This window comes from Hemiscyllium ocellatum, chromosome 19, assembly GCF_020745735.1.
Source record: "Hemiscyllium ocellatum isolate sHemOce1 chromosome 19, sHemOce1.pat.X.cur, whole genome shotgun sequence".
NCBI lineage: Eukaryota > Metazoa > Chordata > Chondrichthyes > Orectolobiformes > Hemiscylliidae > Hemiscyllium > Hemiscyllium ocellatum.
In genome coordinates this window covers 71,109,861-71,130,969 of record NC_083419.1, presented here as the reverse complement: position 1 = coordinate 71,130,969, position 21,109 = coordinate 71,109,861, and positions in this window count along the sequence as shown.

The window sequence follows — 21,109 nt, the reverse complement described above, 5'->3', positions numbered from 1 at the left end:
CTAGGGCCATCTCAACACGCCAGCCAGGAATAAGACCTCCCAGCAGCCTGGACCACCAGGCTTGTTGATGGAAGAAGTTGTGTAAGTTTTGTTTTTCCTTTTCCTTTTGTTCCGTACTGATTCACATGTTGGTGGGTGTTCCAATCATCATCTATTTCAGGCATTTCATGGTGGAGGGTAAAAAGTGGTAAAGCGTGTACTATGGCACAACTTCAATACCAGTCATTGCGTAAATATGAGTAGGCTTTGTTTTCACATAGTCAATGAAGGCTAAAAGGAGTTCCTAGGGTGCACTTCTGTGAGTGAATGAGGAGTCCACTTCGAGTGAGAACTGAATCTTATAAACAGTGAGTGTTACCAAATGTTCAGTTGTCCAAGGGTATTAACGGATGGAGAACAGGGGTATGATCAGTGTCTTTGATAATATTTTTACATAGTTTTTGTTTCACTTGCCCCATACTGAGGGTACCAGAAGGTCTTTCAGTGCACCATTTTAACAGCAGAACAACGTTAATATTGAATCGTTTAGGTTTGTACACATTATACAGCGATGCGCTTCTTCTACTGAATGGGTGTTTCCATCACAAATGAGGGACTGCATAAGTGGATGAGTCCTATTTACACACTGTACATCAGAATTATAGAAGAGTGAGTAGATAACACGTGGATCAGGAGGTTTAGCTTAAATAAAGAAACCATTAGTAACAGGAGGGGGATTGGGAGTGCATATTTTTGGTCTTGGTTCATCTTTCCAGCTTGCCTTGTCAATTACTGTAGCTATTGAATAAAGGCATTGCTGTCAGTGGCGGTAGATTGGATAGGAGAGGATTCCATGAACAAGGTGTAGATGGTCGGTCTCATTCGGTTCTGTGTGCTCAATATTGCAATCTGTACAGATCAGTTTGAGAGGGGAACAGACAAACATTTCAAGAAACAGATTTTGGTTGACAAAGCCGATGAGGTTATGGAATTATGCCATCTCATGATGACTGGCATAGAAGTGTTGTGAGGATGACAATAAGATCGAGAGTAATATTTCGAGAGTAATGTGAGTAGTTTACATGTGTTTCAGCTGGGTGGCTGCATCCATAATTTCCCATGATTTTAGTACAGGTTTCACTTATACAGTCACACTGGAGTTTAGGCGGTCTGAGATATCACAGATGGGTTGGTTACAGCTGGGCGCATGTACTGGGGTTGGGTTTTCATCAGATGCCAGTATCAGTACTAACATTAGGACTGTGAGGAAGATACAAGCTTGCAATGTCCTTTGTCGACCCATGTTGAACGTCCTTCTACCTTTACTGTAGTGTCAGTTGTCAGAAGAATTTCACAAGGATCTTTCCAGCAGAAGCCCAATTTTTTAATGATTAAAGTCTTTCAGTAGTAGGTAGTCACAAGGGTTAATGTCTTTAAACATTGTGGCTTTTTCTTCTTCCTTCCCTGGCGCCTGATAGGCTTCTTTGACCTGTTGATGAGAAGACTGCAATGCTTTGGTTAGCTTAATCAGGTACCTGCGCATCTCTTCTGTCATGGCATGCACATCAATAGGGTGTTGGGCATTTAATGGTGCAGACCAGCAAGGCCTCAAAGGTTTTCCATATATCAGTTCAGCCGCTAAGAATCCCATCTTTTTCTGTATAATGGTTGGCATATTTAAAAGGGTAATTGGGAGTGCTTGCAGCTAATTAAGACCCGTTTAGAGTCATAGAGATGTACAACATGGAAACAGACCGTTCGGTCCAACCCAAGCTAATCTCACCTGCCAGCACCTAGCCCATATCCCTCCATACCCTTCCTATTCATATACCCATCCAAATGCCTCTTAAATGTTGCAGTTGTACCAGCCTCCACCACATCCTCTGGCAGCTCATTCATACACATACCACCCTCTGCGTGAAAAAGTTGCCCCTTAGGTCTGTTTTATATCTTTCCCCTCTCACTCTAAACCTATGCCCTCTAGTTCTGGACTCCTCGACCTCAGGGAAATCATGCCTCGCATAATTTTGTAAACCTTTATAAAATCGCCCCTCAACTTCTGACACTCCAGGGAAAACAGCCCCAGCCTATTCAGCCTCTCCTTGTAGCTCAAGACACATTGAGGAAGGACCACTTGTTTGAGGTCTTTCTGCTGAAGGCAAGTGGAGGTCCATTAAGTTATCGGACCCTTTGGGGGTACCTCAAAAATATATATATTCTTATATAAGTAAGAGATGCCTTTGTTTATTGGATATAGTCCAACTTCAATGTTTGTCTTGTTTTCTTTACTTGCTATTGTAAAGAATCAAACTTCTTTAGTAATGTTATAAGTGATTTCTGTCTAAGCTTTCTGAATCTCCGGAGAATAGTTCCTGACACTTGGCTAACTATTCTAACTCTAGGGATCTGATTCAGAACAACCGGGTCCTGCCTCCGAACTCTGCCAACCGCGGACTGTCCTTTAACCCTTGTATCAAGGGAGACTGTCCGCAAGGTTAAGTTCAAAAAGGCGAACTCCAAGTTGACTGGTATCAGCCCTTATCCCCACCGGCTATCACTTCTCCCGTGGCAAATCGAAATACTGCGAGACACACACAGACGGAGCAACAGATGTTTATTCAATCTTCGGAGATTGGGCGAGTTCCAAAAAGGACTTCGGAAGTCGCAACGGGAGATTTTACAGCACTAATACTTATACATTATTTTTCCATTCAAATACATTGGTGATAATTTCATTGGTTTAAACATCTCACGCTATGGATTTTTCTTACATTAAAAATCATTAATGACAATTCCATTGGTTAAAGCATTTCACGCTTTTCTCTGCCAATTTCTTTAATTAAAATGTTATATTATTTTACAATTTCTGCTACTAGTTATAACATTTATTGATGTCATGAAAAGAGCTTTCATTGTATTTTGCCCTCTGTGTTTAACTGAAGCATTCCTTGGTTTCTTGCCCAAGGTTACCATGTTCCTGGCATAACAGAGGTGACTTCTAGTTCATGCTTCATTATGGCCTAGTCGATCATTAGTTTCATAATTTAGCTTTTATTCATTAAACCTCAGTTTTAGTACAGTGAGTGTGTGTGTAGGTGTGTGAGTGAGTGTGTGTGTATGTATGTGTGTGTGTGTGTATGTGTGTGTGTGTGTGAGTGTATGTGTATGTGTGTGTGTGTGTGTGTGTGTATGTATGTGTGTGTATGTGTGTGTGAGTGTGTGTGTGTAGTGTGTGTATGTGTGTGGGTTATGTGTGAGGTGTGTGTGTGTGTGTGTTGTGTGTGTGTGTGTGTGAATGCATGAAACTGCAGAAATTACATTAACCATATCAATCCCCCCTGTCTTTTTATACAGTCTGTAATTTCTGCAACATAATCATGGCCTGTCTATTCCAATCAGCCTCAGGATCATTTGCATCAGCTTGAAGGTGAATGCCCACAACTGTATGCGGGTCACTCTTAATCAAAGTAGTCTCAATAAGGCGAGTAATTAGACCAAGCAGACATGGAATTATACTACAGCCCAAAGCAACTAAAATCCCGATTACCAACAGAAGTGTAATCACCACTGAGACCATCACCCACTTCCATTTATCGAACCGCCGCTCTCGCCAGCCAGTCCAATTAGTATTTACACCTGAATTCTCAGCTATCTCATCAGCCGTGCCTGGAGACCTTCCCGGGCACGGGTCACCGAGCCATCAGGGGCAGTACTGTTGGGAATAAAAGTACAACATTGAGAGCCTATCATGACACAAACGCCCCCCTTTTCAGCTAAGAGCATGTCCAAGGCCAGTCTATTTTCCCAAGCCATACGACTGGTGGCATCCAGTTATTCGGCCAAACCCTTTACTGCATCTCTAGTATGGTTAATAAACCGTGCTTGGTTATAATAAATGTAGTTTATCCAATCCACATTCTTATTAATAGTAACCCACCAGAATAGGGATGATTCAAAGCCTGCTGAAGTCTGGTTATGAGCTTTGAACTCATCAGGCACCCCCCCAGGGACCCCTATTGAATCAAGATAAATCCTTTCATCAACAGAAGTGGGTAGCAGTGATCTCTTATCTCTTCCTTTTCTCCCAACTAACTGTTCTCTTTCAAATGCCAAGGTGAATGGTATTGCCAATTGTACAATTGCACATATCCCCTTCCAATCAGGGGGCAGGGTGGGTCTCAGTAGTTTTCCTCCACAATACCACCACAGATCCGCTCGGGGAATGTTTAAAGATGAGTAATTTCTTCCTTCCACTGCTTCAGTAACGTTTTTAATCACCGAACACAATCTCAGCTCCCCCAAATCAATAGATCCACCCTGTCTATAAACACACGATGTGTGATTCCCAACAGCGGCAGAAAACACAGGGGAGCTTGCCTCTTATGTCCTTTTAAGAAAGAGAACATCAAAGACAAAGAGGCACAATTCGGATTTTTCCATGCAGTCTCATCTTGATATAGGGCTATCATGCATTCCATGCCCTGTTTGTTTCGCTCCCACCCGAGCGGAAAGGGAACTACCTGAGACACTGTCCTACCGGAGGCACATGCATAGCAATTGCTTTTGTTCAGGCTTTTTACAGTATATTTAACCCATTCAATCCAGGCATTTGTTTATCCATATCCTGTTTCTATTTCAAGAGTCTGTCTCAGGTCTTTAACCTCTATAATCTGCAGTGACTTTGGATCAGTGTAAGGGGTTAAAGGTTGCAGTTTAGAATCAAGGAATCCCAAAGGCTGTCCCCGTCCGACGCCAATTCAAAAATAGCAGCCCACAAAACGCTTCCCATACACTGTCATCTCTATCTTTAAATCTTTACTAAGGAGTTGGGACCCATTTTTATGGGGAAATGAGTCTTCAGAGGAAGCATTTTTAATGGTGAGATATATATATATATATAGGATGACACTTCCTGTCAAAACAGTTTAGGGCTGGGCTAAAGGGGGCTCTATGGATAGTGATTCTAGGCGGTGGCTTTTGCGGTTCGGTAGGGTGTGAAGAAATATCTTGGAGGAAAGATATTCCCTTTGAAACTCTACATCTGGGCATTCTACTTAGGCTGCAAGCATCAATTTTTATAACTTGTGGAAATTCCGAAACAGAAATCATTAACACAACATCTGAAAAAGATATATGAGCAAAACTCAGAAGTAACAGGAATAGCAGCATAATTCTGACTAGTGCTAAGAACTTAAACAATATATCAAAGCACAAAACAAGATTAACATACAATTCTGAAGAAACAGTCCCCGCACTCACGTCGCCATAGTATAGTCAGTTAATCAAAGTCTGTTCAGTCTGAGTTATAGTGGGTCACGTGTTGATTCGGCTGTCCAGACTCCTTTCTTAACTGGAGAGGTGACTGGCCATTTGCTAGCTTTTCTCCGCCGTTCAATGGTGAGGAGTACTAGGAACGGGCCGTCCCACACAAGTTCGAGAGTTAACTGTTGTCAATGTTTGATCAAAACCCCTTCACCGGGTTCAATAGTGTGCACAGCGAAATCCAGAGGTGGTGTCTGAGTCAGGAGTCCCTGGTGAAGTAAACGAGAAACAGCGAAGCCCAGGGTCTCAACATATTTACAGATACACATACCTCGTGACTCAAGCTCTAGGTGATAAACACTCAAACATTCATGCACTAACGAACAGATGACTTTCAGCCAGAAACACAACAAAATGTAATAGCTTCCGTTCTCTCTCTGTAGGTCCTCACACACAGCCAGTCTCTCTCTCTCTCTCATACGGTGTTGGTCTCTCTGTCTATGTCTGCCTGTCACTGTCTCCTGTGTCTGCGCATCGGAGCTCATAGCGACCTCCCCTCGACCACCAGGTCTTCAAGTGCTAATTCTTTTCCCCAACTATCTCCACTTGCAGTCTCCAGTACTGCTGGGCAGTCCCCATGTGGCAGATCTTCCCCCCCTTTTTCCCGGAGGTCACTGCTCTACATATGGAACTGTTCAGGGTCGGTTGTCAGTAACATTTTAATTCTTTCAAGCACATCGCAGTTGTCAAATGTAATGTTTTCCCTGTGTCTGGGCGCATCCGCCCCCGGAGCTCCCGCTCCCTACCTACCGTTTTTCAATGCAGCCCTACGCGCTGTATAGCCCCCACGAACAATCTCAGCGCAATACAGTCTACTTACTGTCTCAACGTCCTGAAACTCACTCTCAAGTTACCCATATTAATTCGCATCTACCCTCAGAGTTTCTGTTCCCCCCTGCCTTATCAGCAGCCTATTTCTGTGTACATCTGTTCCGGAGCCACTGCTCCCCTGCCTCACTGGCAGCCTATCTGTGTAACTGGGTACATTTGCCCCTGGAGTCCCTGCTCCCCTGCCTCATTTTCCTGAAGGTGGATACCACCCCTCATGTCGTGTGAATTTGGAATTGTTCTAACTTATTACTACCTTGCACTCAATCTCATGAATGGTCCTCCTTTCCATAAGAAGTCAGCCGGATTTGAACATGCACCCACCTCTATCTTAAGGTCCTCTCTATCTAAGAGCACTGCCTCATATTTCAGGATTCGGGAGTCTGTGTGCCATCGTCCCGCTTTTTTGATTCAGAATAGTGTGGACTTGGTGAGGAGTAACCACAGTCAGTGGTGCTCCAAACATCAGTTTCTGGCTTTCTTCCACTAGCTTAGCAGTGGCTGCTACTGCTTGTACACATTCGGGCCAACCCCGTGAAACGGGGTCTAGGATTCTGGAGAGGAAAGCTACAGGTTTTCTATGTCCACCCCATTCCTGAGTCAAGACCCCAAAAGCCGTCCCGTGCTTGGCGTTAACAAAGAGTCGAAAATCTTTATTAAAATCTGGCAAGCTCAAAACCGGTGCTGTAACTAATTTTTTTTAAAGTTTCAATCAGCATTTTTCCTTCTGGGTCCCATTTAACCCTGTCCGGAGCCTCCTCTGTTAGCTGCAGGTATAGTCTTTTTGTAAGGGTAGCATAATTATATATCCAGAATCTGCAATAACCCAGCAAACCCAGGAACTTTCGGAGTTCCCACTTAGTTCGGGGTAGTCCTAATTCTACAATTCCCTTTACTCTTTCAGGGCTTATTCTCTTCTGCCCTTGACTGATCAAATGCTCTAAATATCTTACTTCCCGTTCCACATACTGTAGTTTGTTCTGACTAACTCGCAATCCCTTCACTGCAAGGTAGTTTAATAAATCATTGGTTCCCTGCTGTGTGTCAGTTTGGGTGGGACCAGACAACAGGAGGTCGTCCACATACTGAATTAACTTTAAAGTTGGTCTTAAAGTCAAGCCCTCAAGAACTTGTTCTAGGATCTGTCCAAACAAGTTTGGTGACTCGGTAAAACCTTCAGCTAAGACAGTCCACCTATACTGCTGTTTTCTCCCAGTATCAGGGTCCTCCTTAAGTTCTGATAAAATCATATCATGAGAAAAAAAAAACGTTGAGCATTCATAAAATTACAATCAAAAATAGCACACTGAATCAAACGACAAACAACAAGTTTCAAACATAAAACCATTAACAAACAGATGAATTCAAGCCAGAGCACAAAGTGTTAAACTGCTTGTTAGCTGAGAAGCCTTTTTTAAAAAAAAAATCCATACACAAACACAAATTCTCACATCCACAGAGACTTTTTTTACAATCAAATTTACACACACAAAGACACACATAAATCTTCACCAACACAAAATTCCTATCGGGGGCCGGCCCACAAAGACATAAATATTCAGATTTAGATAACCACCTTATTTATCCGACTCCTTTTGTCTTTCATACAGTCCTCCCTTACTACTGAACAACTCCGACTCATTTCTACCGTTCCCGTTCTCTATCTTCTGTAACTTCTTCTGGATATCAGGCCATGCCTTTGTCACGAAGTGAACCTTTACCATCCGTCATCCTATTTCCCCATCTGGGTCTATACTCGAACATTTCCTAACCGACTCCCTTAATCTGTGTAAGAATGCACAGGGAGACTCGTCCTTTCCCTGCCTCAGGTTGAAAACCTTGGCTAAATTTTGTTGTTTGGGGATGCAAGTTTGTATCCCTTGGATTATCAAATTTTGCATGTCTAACATATTATTCCACCCTTCTATATTGTGGTGGTCCCAGTTAGGGTTCTGAAGGGGATATTTGTCTTCACCCCAAACCATCCCCCTCTCATGCCAAATTGTCCGGCAAGCTTAATACCGGCACTGCTACTAGTTTTTTCAATCTCAATTAACACTTTCCCTATCCAGTATCCCCATATAAGTCTCCTTTCTCCCCCAGTAAATAGTATATTCAAAAATAGACATTAACTCAGCCCACATATACAGACTGGGCCTCAAAAATTAATTTGTTCTGACAATCCTATTGGATTCTCATCCAGGACCGTCATTTCCTTTTAAATGTTCCGACCTCCCCACTGGTGAGGGGGTCACACACAAACCCAATCTCCTTGTCCCCTATCGGCACTTTAGTCGATACGTTCTTCCCTTTCTTTAAGAAATATTGCAATGTTCCTAGCTTCTCATATCCTCAAACACCAATTTATTAATTCATGCTTGACTAACTTTAAAGCCTGTTCCTAACTTGTAAACATATTTATATATTTACGTCCATTTATTCAGTATTTAATATTTAAAATGTAAAATGCATACAGTTCCCAATTTTAAAATCCACTGTATTCACCCAGATTTAGTACCCTAATTTTAGATCCAAAATTAGTTTTCTTATGTACTCCTGACCAATTATTTCTCAATTACAATACTTTAGGTCGTAAAATAATCAGGGCTGTCTTACAATAATTTGTCAATTCAAGTTTAAAAAAATTCTAATGGCCGAATCCAAGGTCTCAGATAATAACCATGGAAGTTATCGTCTTTTTTTCCCAACAGTCTACTGTTGAACTGAAACTACAACTGTCCTTCACATATTGAAAATAAATCATATTAAGTTTACATAAAAATCACATTTAAAACAATCCTGGAACTCAAGCTCCAGTGAATAAAACTTCCTCATTCAATCACCAACAAACCAATGTGCATTCAAACCGAATCACAGAGGGTTAAATGTTTTGCGAGCAGTTCTCGCACTCTCTCTCTCTGTCGGTCTTACTGCAAGCTGCTGGTAAAAAATAAACTTCAGTTGTCTTATATAATTTGAGTTTAATGGGGCTACAACAAATCCTGTGGTCCGTTCCCCAAACGGGACCTCCCGTAGGGGACACAGTCTCACTACTTCTTTATCACCTTTTCCCCTCATCTCTCTCTCCTTTAGTCGTGCAGATCTCCTTACCCCCTCAGCCCCTGCTGCTGTGGCTTCTACGTCCCCTTCGCCAGATCCCCTGGATCCCGCTCCCGATTCTCCAACGGCCGCTGCCGTTGTTCCTCCTGAAGAGCATATGGCGGGGGTGCCACAGGCGGGGGTAAGTTCTCTAACACTTCCCACTTACTCTCATTCAGTGGGGTTAAAGGATATAAGGGTACTGGGGTTGGAGCAATTGCTGTCAGGTTCCCTACCCAATATGCAGCATACTCGCTCTCTTTTAAACCTGGATACTGTTTATTCTTTACATAATCATTTAAAATTTGACAAACCCAATCCTCGTCCGATCCAAATTTTGGCCAGATCACTGATGGCGGACGGATGGGTTCTTTTACCCAAACAAAACAACAGTATTTTATCATTTCCTTTTTCTTTAAGCCCCGACTTTCGTAGGGACTCCAATTCCCCAATTTTCGTCCCAGCGGACTATTAAGGGGAATCTGTGGGGTTTCGTTTTCCCGTTCCTTTTTAGACCTGGAACCTCGGCCACCCATGGTTGGTCTTCAGGCTAACCTACACTCTGGTTACTCAATTAACCCTTGTATCCCGGTTACCTGTCACAACCACCGAGTCGACAAGGCAGTGTACCCTTCTCAATTCCGCGAAAACCCCAAAATACCAGAGAAGGTTCTTACCTTGATCCTGTGCACGGAGTTGTCCGACTCAAAGTAAAAAATCACCTTTTTACTTTTTCGAATCTTCAACCTTTTTACTTTATTGCGAGCGCCACCTATTCACATCGTTTGCTCAAACATCTGTGTGTGTCACAGTGTCCCAGAATCATTCAAAGCCTCCCATGGGAGTTCTGTTTTGGATCCCGGACACGAGCCCCCAAATTTGTTATAAGTGATTTCTGTCTAGGCTTTCTGAATCTCCGGAGAATAGTTCCTGACACTTGGCTAACTATTCTAACTCTAGGGATCTGATTCAGAACAACCGGGTCCTGCCTCCGAACTCTGCCAACCGCGGACTGTCCTTTAACCCTTGTATCAAGGGAGACTGTCCGCAAGGTTAAGTTCAAAAAGGCGAACTCCAAGTTGACTGGTATCAGCCCTTATCCCCACCGGCTATCACTTCTCCCGTGGCAAATCGAAATACTGCGAGACACACACAGACGGAGCAACAGATGTTTATTCAATCTTCGGAGATTGGGCGAGTTCCAAAAAGGACTTCGGAAGTCGCAACGGGAGATTTTACAGCACTAATACTTATACATTATTTTTCCATTCAAATACATTGGTGATAATTTCATTGGTTTAAACATCTCACGCTATGGATTTTTCTTACATTAAAAATCATTAATGACAATTCCATTTCACGCTTTTCTCTGCCAATTTCTTTAATTAAAATGTTATATTATTTTACAATTTCTGCTACTAGTTATAACATTTATTGATGTCATGAAAAGAGCTTTCGTTGTATTTTGCCCTCTGTGTCTAACTGAAGCATTCCTTGGTTTCTTGCCCAAGGTTACCATGTTCCTGGCATAACAGAGGTGACTTCTAGTTCATGCTTCATTGTGGCCTGGTCGATCATTAGTTTCATAATTTAGCTTTTATTCATTAAACCTCAGTTTTAGTACAGTGAGTGTGTGTGTAGGTGTGTGAGTGAGTGTGTATGTATGTGTGAGTGTGTGTGTGAGTGAGTGTATGTGTGTGTGTAGGTGTGTGTATGTGTGTGGGTTATGTGTGAGGTGCGTGTGTGTGTGTGTGTGAATGCATGAAACTGCAGAAATTACATTAACGATATCAATAACTATGGATATCTATATATTTTTCATGAATAAAGTGTATTTTTGAAATAAAAAGAATCCTTCCTCAGGTACGGGACCCAAAACTGCTCACAATATTCCAAATACCTTATACTGCCTGAGTAACACATCCCTATTCTAACCTTCTCAAACAAGCCCTAACATTGCAGTTACTTTCCTAACTGCCAACTGAAGCTGCATTTTAACACGAAGAGAATCCTGACCACGGACTAACGAGTCCCTTTGTGCTTCAGGTCTGGCAGTATCTGCCCAGAGAGAGATAAAGCTGAGACAACGTTTGGGGTCCGGGGGCGGCCGTCATTCGGAAGATCGCGCTTTGGGACTTGATGCGGCGACACAATTTCTTCATCACTTTCACCTCCCGGCCTGTGAGAAGGAGTATTTTTCATTCTGAAATGTATTATTTAGTTTGGCGACACCGAAGTCCGCCCTTTTGTGTTTCTCTTTAAAGAGTTTATCTTCTGAAGCAGCTGCTAACGGTCACTCGGGGCACGAGGCGGCCGTTAACCTCCAGCTCGCGCGCGGCGGGGGGCGGGGCCTGGAGATAAAATGGCGGCGGTCCCACCCAGAAAGGAAAAGGCTCAGAGGGAGAGCGGACAGTGTCAACAAAGTCCCTGTTCCCAAGGTAAAGATGGTGGTTATTGGGGTCTGAGGGGGAGTGGACTGTGTCAGTAAAGTCCTGTTCCTGAAGGTAATGATGGTGGTTATTGGGGTCTGAGGGGGAGAGGAGAGATTCCGCTTTGGTCCCACTCCTTTCTCTGAACATGTCCTCTTGCCGGTAAGTGGGGCCGGGCGGCCGTTAGTGATTTTATTTTATATTTTCCTCTCTCACGCAGCCCAGAGGTTTGTATTTAAATTGGACGGGATTCTTAACGAATGCATTCTGGTTCTCCTGGATTAATTAGGCATGTTATAGTTGATAATACCTCTTTAGGAATGACCAGGAGACGCAGAGAATTCCTGAAGATAATAAGCCATTATTTGTTTAAAAAAAAGCTGTAGCCATCAGAGCGACCAACCCTGAAAGCCCATGAACAGTGAGAGTTATGTTGATCTAAAAGCCAGACTCTGCCCCCGTTATATTTGCATAACCAATCGCACTGAGCCGACATGAACTAATCAGATTCTGCTACAATTATCTTCTGGATTGCTGCAGACCCCCCCACATTGTGCTGTGGTCATCTTTTCACCTTTTGTTACCTGACAGGCCGCAGTCGGGTAAGGCTGACTCAAGCATGCAGTCCAGACCTTGCACTAATGTAACATCTTAACATGTATTAATTTGTAGTTATATATTCATTTTTACCATAGACGCTGTCCATATGCCCATTTCTACTATCTTTCAGACGTTTCCGATCCCTTTCCCACCCCTAAAACTGTAATAGCAGTGGTCCCCACCCTTATTATTTCTCCTTCACACCGTCCAACACAAGTGGGAATAATTATTGTCTGTTTTTAATCTATCTGATCCGGGAACTTCACTGTCCACAGGTTAGTGACAGCTCCTTGCCGCAAGCGGGAACTGCAATCAACTCACGGAAATGTTCGGGGTCTGTCGGGGTAATGAAGCCGCTCATTTGAGCGAACGGACTCTCTCTGTACACAAAACACTCCGATTGATGCACACGATTGAGAAATAAAACAGGAACATCGACGTTTCAGGCAAAAAGTCGATTTTCCTGCTCCTCGGATGCTGCCTGGCCTGCTGGGCTTTTCCAGCACCACTCTGATCTAAACTCGGTTTCCAGCATCTGCAGTCCTCCCATTTGCCATGAGAAATAAAACAGCCGATTGTACAAAATAAAGGATATTGTTTGGATAGGTTTTGTTCAAAATTGAGCAGAATTTCGCAAAGAAAGAGCATTGGTGTGAAAGGGTTGGAATAAAGAAAGTGTCAATTTATGTAAAAAGGTAAAACTCAGGATCTCTGATTTGATGTTTGAATAGATCTGGCACATTAATCCTCCCTCCCCTTCTCAATAGACACTGTTGGAACTGTTCAATGTTTCCAGCAGCTTGTGTGATTATTTGAGGTTCCCAACAGGAGCAGTATCTCATTTTTTGAAACAAACTGCTGTGCTGCAATTAACATTTAAATAAGAATTGGGAAGCTGCAGAGGGGGAAACTTCTGAGATGCTAAGTTTTGTTGCCCACTTCCACACTGCAATTCATAGAAACTATTGTCACGACAAGCGAGGAGCAATCTGGATGGTTTTGTTTCCTCACAGAATAAAACATTCATGTACTTTCAGAGAAAGTAAGGTGATAATGCCAGTCCATCTTATCTTCAAGTTCTTCTGTGCAAAATTACTTTGAAAGCACAACTCTGTGATGTCTGGGAATCAAACGCGGGTTAACTGCTTGGAAGGGAGCTATGCTTACCACTATACCACCATCGTGTGCGACTGAATGGCTCACAATTCTCAAACACATTTAACAAGACCGTGATCATGAGTAATTGAATGTGACGAAAATAAAAACACGAATTTCTGGCGAAACTCAATAGGCCAACCATCATTAGCATCAGAAATCTTCAGTTTTGAAAAAGAATCATTACACCCAAAAGTTTGACTCTGCTTTCTCCCCACAGATGCCAGACCTGCTGAATTTCACCAACATTTTCTGCATTAGTTTTGAAATCTCCAGTATGGGCAGTTCTTTCCTTCAAATACACCTGGTGATGCATTGAGTATAGGAGTTGCAAAGACATGTTGCAGCTGTACAGGACATTGGTTAGGCCACTTTTTGAATATTGTGTACAATTCCAGTCTCCCTGTCAAAAGGATACTGTAAAACTTGAAAAGTTTCAGAAAAGATTTACCAGGATGTTGCCAGGGTTGGAGGGTTTGAGCCATATGGCGAGGCTTAATAGGTTGGGACTGAGGGGTGACTTTAGAAGTTTATAAAATTGTGAAGGGCATTAATAGGGTGAATAGACAAGATATTTTTCCTGGATTGGGGAATTTAGAACTAGAGGTTATAGATTTAAGAAGAGGGGGAAAACATTTAAAAGGGAACTTAGGGGCAACTTTTTCATGCAGAGGGTGGTGTGTGTATGAAATGAGCTGCAAGAGGAAGTGGTGGAGGCTGGTACAATTACAACATTTAAAAGGCATCTGGATAGGTAAATGGATTGGGAGGATTTAAAAGGATATTGGCCAGACTGCTGGCAAATTAACTTGGGATGTCTGGTAGGCATGGGCGAGTTGGACCAAAGGTCTGTTTCCGTGTTGTACATCTCTCTGGCTCTATGACCCATTGAAGGGGATACTGGGTCAGGTGATAGTCTACCTCAGAGACAGAGGTGAAGCAGCATAGAATTGATGTGGAAACTTGATTCGGCCCAACAAGTCCACACTGATTCTTCAAACAGTATCCTGCCTAGACTCACCCCCTTACCCTGTAATCCTGCATTTCCCATGTATGATCCATTTTACCTACACATCCCTGAATATTATGGGTAATTTAATATGGCCAAGGTTAATATAGCTAATCTGCACATCTTTGGACTGTGTGAGGACACCAGAGAAATGGATTCAGATTATTATCCTCAGGGATTGATGATATTAAAGACTCACTGGCGTTAGAATGAAGTGCTGTTTGCTCATCTCTGTCCCAAATAATCTGCCCCTTTCTCTGACGTTCTATCCTTGTGTTTCAGATTCCCAAATATCAGAACGGCAAAAAGGGGACGTGACAGAGCTCTGGCAAATAGGGTTAGGAAGAATCCAAAGGAATTCTATAAATGCATCAAGGACAAAAGAGTAACCAGGGAGAGAATAGGGCCCCTCAAAGATCACAAAAGCAACCTTTGTGTGTACCCGCAGGCAATGGTGGGAGATGTTGAAGGACTATGTTGCATCAGTGTTTACTGTGCAGAAGGAACATATAGAATGTGGGAAAATAGACTTCGATATCTTAAAAAAAATGTCCATATTACAGAGGAGGAGAGGCTGGATGTCTTAAAACACATAAAGATGGATAAATCACCAGGACCTGGTCTAGTATACCCTAGAACTCTCTGAGAAGTGAAGGAAGTAATTGCTGGGCCTCTTGAATAGGCTGTATAGATAGAATAATTTAAGAAGGTGTTTGGTTTGCTTTCTTTTATTGGTCAGAGTATTGAGTCCAAGAGTTGGAAAGTCATGTTGTGGCTGTACAGGACATTGGTTAGGCCACTGTTGGAATATTGTGTGCAATTTTGGTCTACTTCGTATTGGAAAGATGTTGTGAAACTTGCAAAGGTTCAGAAAAAATTTACAAGGATATTGCCAAGGCTGGAGGATTTGAGGTACAGGGAGAGGCTGATCAGTCTGAAGCTGTTTTCCCCGTAGCAATGGAGGCTGAGAGGTGACCTTATACAGGTTTACAAAATTTATGAAGGACATTGATAGGATAAATAACAAAGTTATTTTTTTCCCTGGTTTCGGGGAGTCCAGAACTAGAGGGCATAGGTTTAGGATGAGAGGGGAAAGCTATAAATGAGACCTAAGGGGCAACTTTTTCTCACACAAGGTGCTACGTGTATGGAATGAGCTGCCAGAGGAAGTGGTGGAGGCTGATACAATTGCAACATTTAAGAGGCATTTAGATGGGTATATGAATAGAAAGGGTTTGGAGGGATATGGGCCAGTTGCTGGAAGGTGGGACTCTATTGGGGGGGGATATCTGGTCGACATGAACGGGTTGAACTGAAGGGTCTGTTTCCATGCTGTTAATCTCTCTGACTCTATGACTCTACCTAATTGAAAGTCTGGTGATGTATAATGGATCATAAGCATTCAGATTCTGTAAGTATTAGTTGCTTACTGCAAGGAGAATTGTTCACTGCTTTGGGTTGCTCAGTTCAACCTCTGAAGTAAATGCAATACCTCAGCAATTACGAATTGAACTTTTGCAACCAGTTTGTCAATTACCTAAAATACAAAGTTTACCAAATGTTTCAAACTGAATCTCACTGTGGAATCCTGCATTGGATAACTTAAAGGCTCTGGCAATGAAACAGTTCAGTTTATTTTGCAGAAAGAGAGCCAACAGTAATTCACTGACAAAATGCATTGACCAATTCAGCATATCCTAAAAATAATCTATACGATTCTCTCTGTGGTTGGTGTTTCAGGTACGTGGCTAAGTACACTGAGTTTTTCATAAATGTCTTGATTTAAATTGACAGAGAATTTACTCTATGGTGAACACTTGCTCAGGTTGAGAGAAATTTCCCGAATTCCATCTTTGAGAGCGTTTGTTTTATTGAATCAGTTGAAAACATAATCCTTTTTGTCAGCCAAGAGTTCTGCAAAATATCAAGCTAAGATCCTCACAGGAGTAACGTGTTGCTTCAGAGCACAGTACAGTATTGGCACGTTTTTGGAAGAATATGCAGTACTGAAACGAGCTATCACTGCAGAACTATACTGTCTCTCACTAAAGCGGGTGGAGAAAATTGTTTCTTCATTGAAATTGTTGGTTCAAGTATATAAGGAATCTTTTCTCAATGTTCATTGTGGTTAGTTATTTAATTAGTGGCAAAGTGAAAAAGTGTTATCATTTGAAATATTTTCAAACAGTTGGCACAGTGTGATATGTTTCATCGTTCTCTTCAGCATTTCACAGAAGTAGATTGTAATGTTCTTATGGTGAGTAAAGATCTGACAGCAGGTTTATTGTGTTCAATCTCCAGTATTAAGGTGTGTTCTAATCTATATGGAGTTACAATACACCCTTTAGCGGTGATCAATCTTCTTTTCACAGCTTAGATCTGAGAGTTTGTTGTTCATGAAGTTATACATAATATTACACTAGGCGCTCAATAAATGTCTGGTACTGAGGATGTTGAATGCTGCACAAAGTCCCAGTTCTGGAAATAAGAGCGAGGGACTCCATTAGTCATCACAAAGATATCAACTCCCAGCACAAGGAGATCTCTGAAACAAAAGTAGAAAATGCTGCAAGTATTCATCAGGCCTGGCACCATCTGGAAAGCAAGAAACAGAGTTAACATTATGAGACAAAACAAAAACCGAATGAACTATGGATGCTGGAAATCAGTTCCCATACTGCCTGAGATTACCATGAGGGTCCCACCTTTGCAACTTTGCCCTTCCCCTGAGGCAAGTTGACCCTCTGGTTAAACTCCCGACCAGCCATGTCTTACCAATGAGAGAGCAGCTTTATGGTCCACTGGGACTATGGCACAGTGTCGTATGCAATTCAGGATGGTGAGTGGCTTGGAAGGGAACATGCAAGTGGTAGTGTTCCGAAACATCATCTGCTTTTGCCTTTAGGATGGTGATGGTCTTGGATTTGGAAGATGCTGTGTAAGGAGTATTGGCAAATTTCTGCAGTGCGTACTGTCAGTGATACATAATGCTGCTACTGAACAGCAGTGTTGGATGTACTGCATATCTGTAGGTATGGTGCCAATCAAACAGGCTACTTTGCCATTAAATACAAAGTTAATTTTCCTCTTCTGAACTGTTTTGTAGAAGAGTTATACTGGATGCAAAAGGGATTTCTCTCCACAGATGCTGCCAGGCTTGCTGAATTTCTCCAGCACTTTCTGCTTTCATCTTTGATTTCAAATGTCTGCAGCATTGTACTTTTACATTCTTGCTTTTCAAGGTGCCATCCATTTCTAGAATTTGTGTTCTATGACAGTACTGATGTGTGCCTTGCAAATAGTGGAGAGGCTTTCAGAATCTGTGATGTATTCTTGTCCTCTGACCTGTTCTTGTATCCATAGTACTTTTATTGTGAATCCAATTCATTTCCAGCTCAGATTATTGATCGTAAGGGATTCAGCAATGGTGAAGCCTTTGACTGCCAAGAGGTATCTTATTGGAGGCACTAATTGCTTTGCATTTGTATGGAGTGAATGTTAATTCCCATTTGTCATGCCAGGCCTGGATGTTGCTGGGATCTTGCTGCAGATCGACACGGTGTGTTTTAGTATCTCAAGAGTTAAGAATGCTGCTGAACCTTGTACAATTATTAGTGAATACTCTGACTTATGACACAATGATGAGGGAATGCCAGTTACACAGTCACTTAGGATAGTTATTCCTTGGGCACAATATTGAAGAACTCCTGCTGTAAAGTCCTGAAGTTCAGATGGCTCACCTCTAACAACCGCACCAATTTCTGTGGGTCTGGAGTCACAAGTGGCCCCGACTAGGTAAGGATAGCAGTTTTCTCTTCCTAAAGGCCACGAGATAACCAGATGGGCTTTTACTACAATTGGCAATAGTTTTATGGTCAACATTAGAGTAATAATTCCATATATTTCTTGAGTTGAAATTCTAGCACCTATCATGACAGGATTTGATCTAGGTCCATGGTAATAGTTCTGAACTATCTGAATATGACCTAATTCAATGACTGGCTTCCAGATTGATTCAGAACCGCAACATGATATTTCTATTCCGATTTCAAATTGCAAGTTTAAGTTTTGTTATTGATAATTGAGTGTCATGTTAATTTGACCTATTTAGATAACGAGAATGCAGACAGATTAAATGGTGGCTGTCAACTGCATTAACTTGAATCCATCATGAACAGTTCTGAGACCATCCAGTTTTGTATCACATCAAAATGGGTTCGTTTATTTGCTCAGTTAGATGTTTGAAATAAATTATGGAGCAGACCGAATTGTTTTCCTATGCAAAGGAAGGTACTGAGTAGAAAGTAAAAGAATAATTTTCATATGCATGAGGTATTTATGGTGTGTGTATGTGGATGTACATACATCTGTGTGTGTGTGTGTTGTGGGTAGGTTATGGCAGGGTGCACTGGTTGATTTTAAAAGACAAGTAGGTTTGTGAATGACACAAATGTTGACTGGGTGGATGGCAGTGAGGAAAATAGTTTTAGGTTAAACATAGATATTGACAGGTTTCTCAGAAGGGCAGCTAAGTGTCAGATAAAATGTGACCCTGATGAACGTGAGGTGATGCACTTTGAAAGAAATTACAAGACAAGGTAATGATCAATGAATGGTTATCCACTAGGATGCTTCGAGGAACAAAAAGCTTAAGGTGTTTCTTTTATACAGAAAATTTTAACATGTTTTAACAAATTTACAAAAGAAAACTGAAAAAAAACCCAAGTATAAACATTGATATACAGTTAAATCTTAAATGATAGATTTTGGTTATAGATTAGATTAGATTACTTACAGTGTGGAAACAGGCCCTTCGGCCCAACAAGTCCACACCGACCCGCCGAAGCGCAACCCACCCATACCCCGACATTTACCCCTTACCTAACACTACGGGCAATTTAGCATGGCCAATTCACCTGACCCGCACATCTTTGTGACTGTGGGAGGAAACCGGAGCACCCGGAGGAAACCCACGCAGACACGGGGAGAACGTGCAAACTCCACACAGACAAGAAAAAATAAATACCAGGAGAAAAAAATAGACAAAACTCAACTAACTACTCATCTAACTTACAACTAACCAGAGTGTATCATTAAAATTCTTACGTTATTCAAGAGAAAAAAAATCCACGGATAACACATAAATTGAGCAGTGATATATATGCATGAATGTGTTAACATCAGATCACAACAAAATCTGTATTTATCCAAAACCCATCGAGCATAGAGCACATAAAATTCACAAAAATAAAAGCTCTTTAGTACATTCAGATCAATATAATAACAAAAAAAACTATTTCTAAATAGTAAAAATAAAGTATAAAACGTATTTAAATGGAGATCTTCCTCCTTATTCCCAGGGGGCATCACTTCCTTTCCAAAAAACCCATCATAACCTCTCCCAAGCAGTGCCCCACCCTTGACCCAGGCACCCCACGATAGGATAAAGAAAATTCAAGTGTACTACTGAACTAAAACTAACAGTGAGTACCCTATCCCTCACCCACACCAACATCTGGATATATTTGGTCATGTTAATACCATATATGACTGTAAATTACAGTCCCAGCAAATAATAATTAAATATATTAATACAACATAACAGGGGAAAAGAACCCCGCTCCCAAGGACAAAGATAAAATAAGATAAGGTAGCCACCTTAAGGGGGGGAAAGGAAATCGCTAAGTAAAGGATGAATAAATAAACCCTTCCTCCTACTCCTTCCCCCCCACCCCCCGGAGATAATATTAAACATAAAGATAATGAAAGGTAAAAAAAAAGGGGGTAAACCGGGGTGGGGGTAGAGCAAAACAACATCAGTTAACTCTTATAATTTGTCTAAGAGATTCCAAAAGTTCCTTGGCCTACTCTGGTGATCCAAAGTTATACATGGACCCTTCATGGCTAAAGCATGGCGCAAGCAGTATTGAATGTTTAAAACCCTTAAACGCTTCTTTGCTTCATCAAACGCCTTTCTCTTTTGGACCAAAGCTGGGGAAAAGTCCTGAAATAACATAATCTTGGATCCTTTATAAGTCATGGCTTGGGGATCTTTCTCAAAATTTCTGGAGGCTTCCAAGAGCATCTGCCTCATCTTATAGTTCTGCATCCGGAACAGGACCGGGCGGGTGCGCTGGTTCAAGGCGGGCCCACGTATTGCAACCCGGTAGGCCCATTCTACCTTTACCTGATTCTATAAGGTCCAGACTCGCTGCTCGAAAGTCCGGACCCGATCCACGGACGATCCGCAGCCTTTAGCTCTGCCCTCCGAATCGGCATTCAATTTCTTCGATGTCTCGGTTGTACTTTTGTAGCATAGCCGAGAGTGAATTCCACCAACTTCAGGACTCTTCTATGCATGCATCGATCTTCGCGTTGAGTTTGGAGATTATTTCTGCAAGGCTCGCCACCATAGGTAAGTCCCCCGGGCAGCTGCGGACGCCTCATCTGCAGCTGGGGAGGGTGGGGGAGGGGCTCCTGCCCACCGAGAACTGCAGGCTCCTTTCCCCCTAGTCATTTTTACAGTAGACTGAACTTATAAATTTAGTACTAAACCACTAATTACATAAAGTAAAAACTATTTTTAATTGATTTGGTGAGTGTGGTGGAGGAGGTTAGCTCACTTTGCATATGTCTTGGGAGGAGCACTATAGACTCAGACTTGCTGAGTCGTCGCCATCTTGGATCT